We start from the raw sequence: 8,729 nt of genomic DNA on the forward strand, positions 1-8,729 counted from the left end.
GAGATTGCAGTGAGCGGAGATCATGCCATTGCACTCCAGCCTTGCCAACAGAGTGAGACTCTGTCTCAAAAAATAAAATAATAAATAAATATATAAAAATAATAAATAATAATAATAAATTTTTACATAGAGGATATTGTCATTTTGCTGTTACTGCTTTTCTTCTGATGATAAACCACTTGCAACAACTTCAGGTAGAAATAAATGAAAAAGAAAGAAAGAGAAAAAAAGAAACAACTTCAGACTGAAATAACTTTAAGGTAAAAGTGCCCCAACTGGCTCAGCTTTAGAGCTATTGTTTATTGAAATGGCACCTGTAACCTTGTTTCCGTTTGTGGGTTTTGCCTTCTTTTACATATTGGCCGAGGCTTATATTACGGATCTTTCCTATTTTTGGAGACGTGAAATATCGGCATTATCCTCCTATTCACAACTATAGCTACAGCATTCATGGGTTATGTACTTCCATGGGTCAAATATCATTCTGAGGAGCTGCAGTAATTACACACTTATCATCAGCTCTTAGGGGAAGGGAACCTGCCTGCCGTAAGCTGGTCTTGGATAGTTGCTTTCTCTCCTTAATTTGAAGTATAATTTAAATCAAGCATAATCTAACTTAAAGTATAATTTAATTATACATTATTCCCAAGTTACGAACATGGCATTGATCTTGACATTACTTTATCTGTCTTGAAGTTGGCAGAAAGTAGTATGAATGACTAGGGTGGAGAGGAGGTCTATTTAAACCCGGCTTGTAACAGAGACCGTTCTCAGGCTTTATTTATTTTTTCTTTTTGGGGGCGGAGTCTGTCTCTGTCACCCAGGCTGGAGTGCAGTGGCAAGATCTCGGCTCGCTGCAACCTCTACCTCCCTGGTTCGAGCGATTCTCCTGCCTCAGCCTCCCGAGTAGCTGGAACTACAGGCGTGCACCACCAAACCCAGCTAATTTTTGCATTTTTAGTAAAGACGAGGGTTTCACCATGTTGGCCAGGCTAATCTCAAGCTCCTGACCTCAAGTGATCGCCTGCCTCGGCCTCCCAAAATGCTGGGATTACAGGCATGAGCCACCATGTTCAGCCTCAGGTTTTAATTAATTAATTAATTAATTATTTGAGACAGAGTCTAGCTCTGTCACCCACGCTGGAGTTCAGTGACACAATCTTGGCTCACTGCAATCTCCACTTCCCAGATTCAGGCAATTCTCCTGCCTCAGCCTCCCATGTAGCTGGGACTACAGGCATGCACCACCGTGTCTCAGGCTTTATTTTTATTTTTATTATTATTTTTTAATTATTTTTTTTTTTTTTTGAGATGGAGTTTTGCTCTTGTTACCCAGGCTGGAGTGCAATGGCGCGATCTCGGCTCACCGCAACCTCCGCCTCCTGGGTTCAGGCAATTCTCCTGCCTCAGCCTCCTGAGTAGCTGGGGTTACAGGCATGCGCCACCACGCCCAGCTAGTTTTCTGTATTTTTAGTAGAGACGGGGTTTCACCATGTTGACCAGGATGGTCTCGATCTCTCGACCTCACGATCCACCAGCCTCGGCCTCCCGAAGTGCTGGGATTACAGGCTTGAGCCACCGCGCCCGGCGCTATTTTTTAATTTTTTTGAGGCACAGTCTCGCTCTTTTCAGCTGGAGTGTAGTGGCGTGATCTTGGCTCACAGCAACCCCCACTTCTCAGATTCAAGCAGTTCTTATGCCTCAGCCTTCCAATTAGCTGGGACTACAGTTGCGTGCCACCACGCCCAGCTAATTTTTGTGATTTTCGTAGAGACAGGGTTTCGCTATGTTGGCCAGGATGGTCCAAACTCCTGGCCTCAAGTAATCTGTCTGCCCCTGCCTCCCAAAGTGCTGGGATTACAAATGTGCACCACCATGCCTGGCTAATTTTTGTATTTTTTTGTAGAGATAGGGTTTCACCATGTTGCCCAAGCTGGTCTTAAACTCGAAGATAGGGTTTCACCATGTTACCCAAGCTGGTCTTAAACTCCTGGGCTCAAGCAGCCCTTCCTTTATCTACAGCAAGGATCACGTTAGGTTTTTGTTTGTTTGTTTGTTTTAAGTTTGCTTTGTTGTTAATCTCTTTCACTAGATTATAAATTCCAGCCCAGCCTGATGGCACACACCTATAGTCCCAGCTACCTGGGAGGCTGAGGCAGGAGGATCGCTATAGCTCAGGAATTCAAGGGCAGCCTAGGCAACATAGCAAGATCCTAACTCAAAAAACAAACAGGCCGAGCTCTGTGTGCTCATGCCTGTAATCCCAGCACTTTTAGAGCCTGAGGCGGGTGGATCACTTGAGGTCAGGAGTTCGAGACCAGCCTGGACAACAGGATGGTGAAACCCCATCTCTACTAAAAATACAAAAATTAGTTGAGTGTGGTGGCATGCACCTGTAGTCCCAGCTACTCCAGAGACTGGAGGCAGGAGATTTGCTTGAACCTGGGAGGTGGAGGTTGCAGTACATCAAGATTGCACCACTGCACTCCAGCCTGGGATACAGAGCAAGACTCCGTTTCGAAAAACAAACAAACAAACAAAACATAGATTAGAAACTCCAAGGGAGCATTTAGCCTATTTAGCTTGTCTTTGCTGTTGTTGTATCCCCCACAGTTTGCAGAGTTAACTGATAAAATGACAATACTTAACATTTTCTGAGGTCTCGCTGTGCATCAGGTACTCTTGTAAAGATTTCATAAAAGGCAGGGGGCAGTGGCTCACAACCAGCATTTTGGGAGGCTGAGGTGGGTGGATCACTTGAGCCCAGGAGTTCGACATCAGCCTAGGCAACATGGCAAAACCTCCTCTCTACCAAAAAAACAAAAATTAGCAGGGAACGGTGGTGGGAGCCTGTAGTTCTAGCTACTTGGGAGGCTGAGGCGAGTGGGAGGATCACTTGAGCCCAGCAAGTGGAGGTTGCAGTGATCCTAGATCCTAAGAAGATTTCAAGCCGGGCGCGGTGGCTCAAGCCTGTAATCCCAGCACTTTGGGAGGCCGAGGCGGGTGGATCAAAAGGTCGAGAGATCGAGACCAACCTGGTCAACATGGTGAAACCCCGTCTCTACTAAAAATACAAAAAATTAGCTGGGCATGGTGGCGCGTGCCTATAATCCCAGCTACTCCGGAGGCTGAGGCAGGAGAATTGCCTGAACCCAGGGGGCGGAGGTTGCGGTGAGCCGAGATCGCGCCATTGCACTCCACCCTGGGTAACAAGAACGAAACTCCGTCTCAAAAAAAAAAAAAGAAGATTTCATAAGAAAATTCAAGAGTGGGAGTTGAGAGGATGATAGGCGAATAGTGAATGTGTACAATGTACGTTATTTGGGTCATGGATACTCTAAATGCCCTGCCTTGAGCTCTAGACAACATATGCATGTAACAAAATTACACATGTGCCCCACAAACTTATACAAATAAAAAACATAGGCCAAGCCAGGTGGCTCACACCTGTAATCCCAACACCTTGAAAGGCCAAGGTGAGAGGATTGCTTGAGCCCAGGAGTTCAAGACTGCCTTGAGCTGTGTTTGTGCCACTGCACTCCAGCGGGGCAACAGAGCGGGACCCTGTCTCAAACAACACACACACACATACACACACACACACACACACACACACACACACACACACACACGATATATATATGTATATATTTCAGTTTTTTGTAAATGAAAACTTTAATTCACACACAAAAATTAATAAATAAGAAAATTAATTCCATTTTCAAAATAACTCTTTGGTGGTAGTAGAAACTATTATTAACCTCCTTCTCCAGAGTATGGGATTGCATCATCAGAGAATTAAGTAACACGTATCCAAGGATAGTCATTAGAATGCAGCCATGTCAGGATTGAATGAGGCTGGCTAGGGCCAGGCCGGACTCCTGCTACCCACTCAGCAACGGTGGCCATGAAGGTTATTTCGAGAGGAATGAGATCCTGGGATTTCTCTGAATTAGCAGGTGTTCTCTGGGTCCCATTACAAAGGAATCTCCCACTTATTTAAACGTCACCATTTACACCATTCACTGCCGGGTCACAGAGGACTTCAGATAGAAGGAGTTAGTTCAAACAAAGGCAAATTGACAATGGAGGTGAAGACAGTATCGAGATCAGATCTGAAGTTGACTGGGACTTCCGCCCGCCCACCGCTGGTTGGCTGATAAGAGGTTTTTTAACACTTAGGACACCCCTCCCTTTCTCCTGGCCAGCCCTGATTCTCTGTAACACCATCCTCTTCACCCAGGTTGTGATGCAGCCTGTGCTTATTTCTGGGTGTTGGAAAACACGGCCCTCCTGGGCAAAGTCGCCTGGATTCCTCAGGCTGAATCAGGGCTTCTTTCACCTCCACAAGCTCCTTGAGCATCATCACTCTGCTATGCTGGGTTACTATATCCCTTCTGCTCACCCGGCTGTCAACTTTAGAAGGGCAAGGACTGGGGTTTCTACATGGCTGTGTCTCTTCCCTCTTCTCATTGACCTGCTCACTCCTATGCACCCCTCAGGGCTCATCTTAAAAGGTCACCTCTGGCTGGGCCTGGTGGCTCATCCCAGCACTTTGGGAGGACGAGGCAGGCAGATCATGAGGTCAAGAGTTCAAGACCAGCCTGACCAACATGGTGAAACCCTGTCTGTGCTAAAAATGCAAAAATTAGCTGGACATGGTGGCAGGTGCCTGCAATCCCAGCTACTCAGAAGACTGAGGCAGGAGAATCGCTTGAACCTGGAAGGTGGAGGTTGCAGTGAGCTGAGATCGTGCCACTGCACTCCAGCTTGGACACAGCGTGAGACTCCATCTCAAAAAAAAAAAAAAAAAAAAAATACAGCAACTTGAGTTTGTCCTTGAAAGAGCCCCATAGACCAGGACGGTGGCTCACGCCTGTAATACCAGCATTTTAAGAGGCTGAGGTGGGTGGATCACCTGAGTTCAGGAGTTCAAGACCAGCCTGGTCAACATACTGAAAACCCGTCTCTACTAAAAATAGAAAAATTAGCGGGGCATGGTGGCATGAGCCTTTAGTCTCAGCTACTTGGGAGGCTGAGGCAGGAGAATTGCTTGAATCCAGGGGGCTGAGGTTGCAGTGAGCCAAGATCACACCACTGCCCTCCAACCTGGGTGACAGAGTGAGACTTGGTCTCAAAAAAAGGAAGGAAGGAAGGAAGGAAGGAAGGAAGGAAGGAGGGAGGGAGGGAGGGGGAGGAGAGAAGAAGGGAAGGAGGGAAGGAAGGAAGGAAGGAGGGGAGGAGCCTCATGGAGGTCACATGTTTATCCTCTTCTGTAATGGAGATAGGGTAGTGGTGGGCTCTGGCGTCCGCTGTGCTAAATTGGAAACCATGGGCTTCACTTTCAGGCTGTGCAACGTGAGCAAGTCATTTAGCCTCTCTAAGTCTCAGTTTTCTCATTGGCAAAATGGAAGTGATAATAACAATGCCTGGGTCATAAACCTGCAAAAAGATTAAATGAGATAAAACTTTTCGGACAGTGCCTGATCCAGAAGTCCCGAAACTTCTGGATCCTATTATTATTACTATTATCATTATTACAACTGTTTATTTATTTATTTATTTATTTAGAGACAGAGATTCGCTCTTGTTGCCCAGGCTGGAGTGCAATGCAGCAATCTCAGATCACGGCTACTTCTACCTGCCAGCCTCAAGCGATTCTCCTGCCTCAACCTCCTAAGTAGCTAGGATTACAGGCATGCGCCGTCACTCCCGGCTACATTTGTATTTTTAGTAGAGACCTGACCATGTCAGCCAGGTTGGTCTCAAACTCCCGACCTCAGGTGCTCCACCTGCCTCGGTTTCCCAAAGTGCTGAGATTACAGGCATGAACCACCACCCCCGGCTATTACAATTATTAACACCAGGGCTGGAAGGGATCTCAGATCTCCAAATTCAGGGGCTCCCTTCATAGGGACCACCCATCAGCGAATCACCTCCTCCCAAGGGATCCACAGTAGGGGTTCAGGAGGGCAATCTATGTACATCTGAAGATAAAGTCTAATATTGTGTCTGCTCATTTTCGTAAGGATGAGAAATTTAGCTGCCAACAAGTAAAAAATAGGGAAGTTGAGTCCAGACAGGGCCAAGGGGTCTTGTTCCAAGTTTCTCCCTTTATTCATTCATTCATTCTTTTGTTTTTTGTTTTTTGAGACAGAGTCTTGCTCTGTCATCCAGTCTGGAGTGCAATGGCACGATCTCAGCTCACTGCAACCTCTGCTTCCCAGGTTCAAGTGATTCTCCTGCCTTAGCCTCCTGAGCAGCTGGGATTACAGGTGCATGCCACCATGCCCTGCTAATTTTTGTATTTTTAGTAGAGATAGGGTTTCACCATGATGGTCAGGCTGATTGCGAACTCCTGACCTCATGATCTGCCCACCTTGGCCTCCCAAAGTGCTGAAATTACAGGCGTGAGCCACTGTGTCTGGACCCTTTTTTTTTTTTGAGACAGAGTTTCGCTTTTGTTGCCCAGGCTGGAGTACAATGGTGTGATCTCGGCTCACCGCAACCTTCGCCTCCTGGGTTGAAGCAATTCTCCTGCTTCAGCCTTCCGAGTAGCTGGGATTATAGGCATGTACCACCGTGCACGGCTAATTTTGTATTTTTAGTAGAGACGAGGCTTCTCCGTGTTGGTCAGGCTGGTCTCGAACTCCCAACCTCAGGTGATTTGCCCGCCTCAGCCTCCCAAAGTGCTGGGATTACAGTTGTGAGTCACCATGCCCGGACTTCGTTCACTTCCTATTTCTTCAATCAAGCACCAAATCTTTCCAGAGGGCCTACATTGGCCCAGGGAAATTATTTTGTGTTTTAGTGGAGACGGGGTTTCACCATCTTGGTGAGGCTGGTCTCGAACTCCTGACCTTGTGATCTGCCCACTTCCACCTCCAAAAGTGTTGGGATTACAGGCGTGAGCCACTGCGCTCAGCTAAACTTTATTTTTATTTTTTATTTTATTTATTATTATTATTTTTTGAGACGGAGTGTCACTCTTGATGCCCAGGCTGGAGTGCAATGGCGCGATCTTGGCTCACTGCAACCTCCGCCTCCTGGGTTCAGGCAATTCTCCTGCCTCAGCCTCCTGAGTAGCTGGGATTACAGACACATGCCACCATGCCCAGCTAATTTTTTGTATTTTTAGTAGAGACGGGGTTTCACCATGTTGACCAGGATGGTCTCGATCTCTTGACCTCGTGATCCACCTGCCTCGGCCTCTCAAAGTGCTGGGATTACAGCGTGAGCCACCGTGCCCGGCTAAACTTTATTTTTTAAAGCAGTTTTTTTTTTTTTTTTTTTTTTTTTTTTTTGAGACAGAGTCTTGCTCTGTTGCCCAGCCTGGAGTGCCGTGGCATGAATGCCATTCACTGCAACTTCCACTTCTGGGTTCAAACAATTCTCCTGTCTCAGCTTCTGGAGTAGCTGGGATTACAGGTGTATGCCTGGCTAATTTTTTTATCTTGGTAGGGAACGGGTTCCACCATGTTGGCCAGTCTAGTCTCAAACTCCTGACCTCAGGTGATCTGCCTGCCTCAGCCTCAAAAAGTGCTGGGATAACAGGCGTGTGCCACCCACCCAGCCTTTTTGGAGCAGTTTTAGGTTCACAGCAATATTAAGCAGAAGCTACGGAGATTTCCCCTACATCTGTTCCGTCCCCCGACACGGGCACAGCTTCCCCCCTTATCAATACACCCTACATGAGTGGGTTTTTTTTCTGTTTTTGTTTGTTTGTTTGTTTGTTTTGTTTTGTTGAGGCTGAGTCTTGCTTTGTTGCCCAGGCTGGAGTGCAGTGGCCTGATCTTGGCTCACAGCAACCTCTACCTCTCGGGTTCAAGTGATTCTCCTGCCTCAGTCTCTCGAGTAGCTGGGATTACAGATGTCTGCCACCCTGCCTGGCTAATTTTTGTATTTTTAGTAGAGATGAGGTTTTGCCACGTTGGCCAGGCTGGTCTCAAACTCCTGACCTTAGATGGTCTGCCCACCTCAGCCTCCCAAAGTGCTAGGATTACAGGTGTGAGCCACCGCGCCCAGCCCATGAGTGGTGTTTTTGATACAACACAGAAACCTACACTGAGGCATCATCATCCTTGTCTAGTTCACATTAGGGCTCATTCTTGAGGCTGTACATTCTATGGGTTTGAACAGGTATATAACGATATGTACCAACTAACTTATTAGAGTCTTTCCAAAGCATTTAGCTGCATTCATAGAAACATCCGTCTTATCTGTGGGAAAACACTCGTATTTCATCAGTTTGTCCTCTATAATTATATGATTTAATTGCAAGAAAAAGCAACTGATAGGAGAACTAACCCACGTGACTCTTGATAAGCACATGATCGTATCTTCACTCGGCAGGAGTTAGTGGCTGGTCACACTAGAAATGAACCCACCAGCTGCTGTAAGCCTCACATTGTTCTAGATTTTACAGCGGGCAACGAGAGCATTGGTTAATCTCGTAAGCCAACTCCAGGGAATTTTTTTTTTTTTTTTTTTAATTAAAGACAGAGGCCTTGCCAAGTTGCCCTGGCTACTTCTGAACTCCTGGCCTCAAGTGATCCTCCTACCTCGGCCTCCCAAGTCACTGGGATTACAGAAATAAGACACCATGCCTGACCTCCCATGAATTTTTAATCCAGTGAGTTGGTTAATCCAGAAAACTTCTCCTATACAACCACGTATAACAAAAAGTGACCTCACTGGAGTTAGTGGAACGACTGATTCTGTCCTTCTTA

The sequence above is a fragment of the Saimiri boliviensis genome, chromosome 7 (assembly GCF_048565385.1).
Source record: "Saimiri boliviensis isolate mSaiBol1 chromosome 7, mSaiBol1.pri, whole genome shotgun sequence".
Taxonomy (NCBI): domain Eukaryota; kingdom Metazoa; phylum Chordata; class Mammalia; order Primates; family Cebidae; genus Saimiri; species Saimiri boliviensis.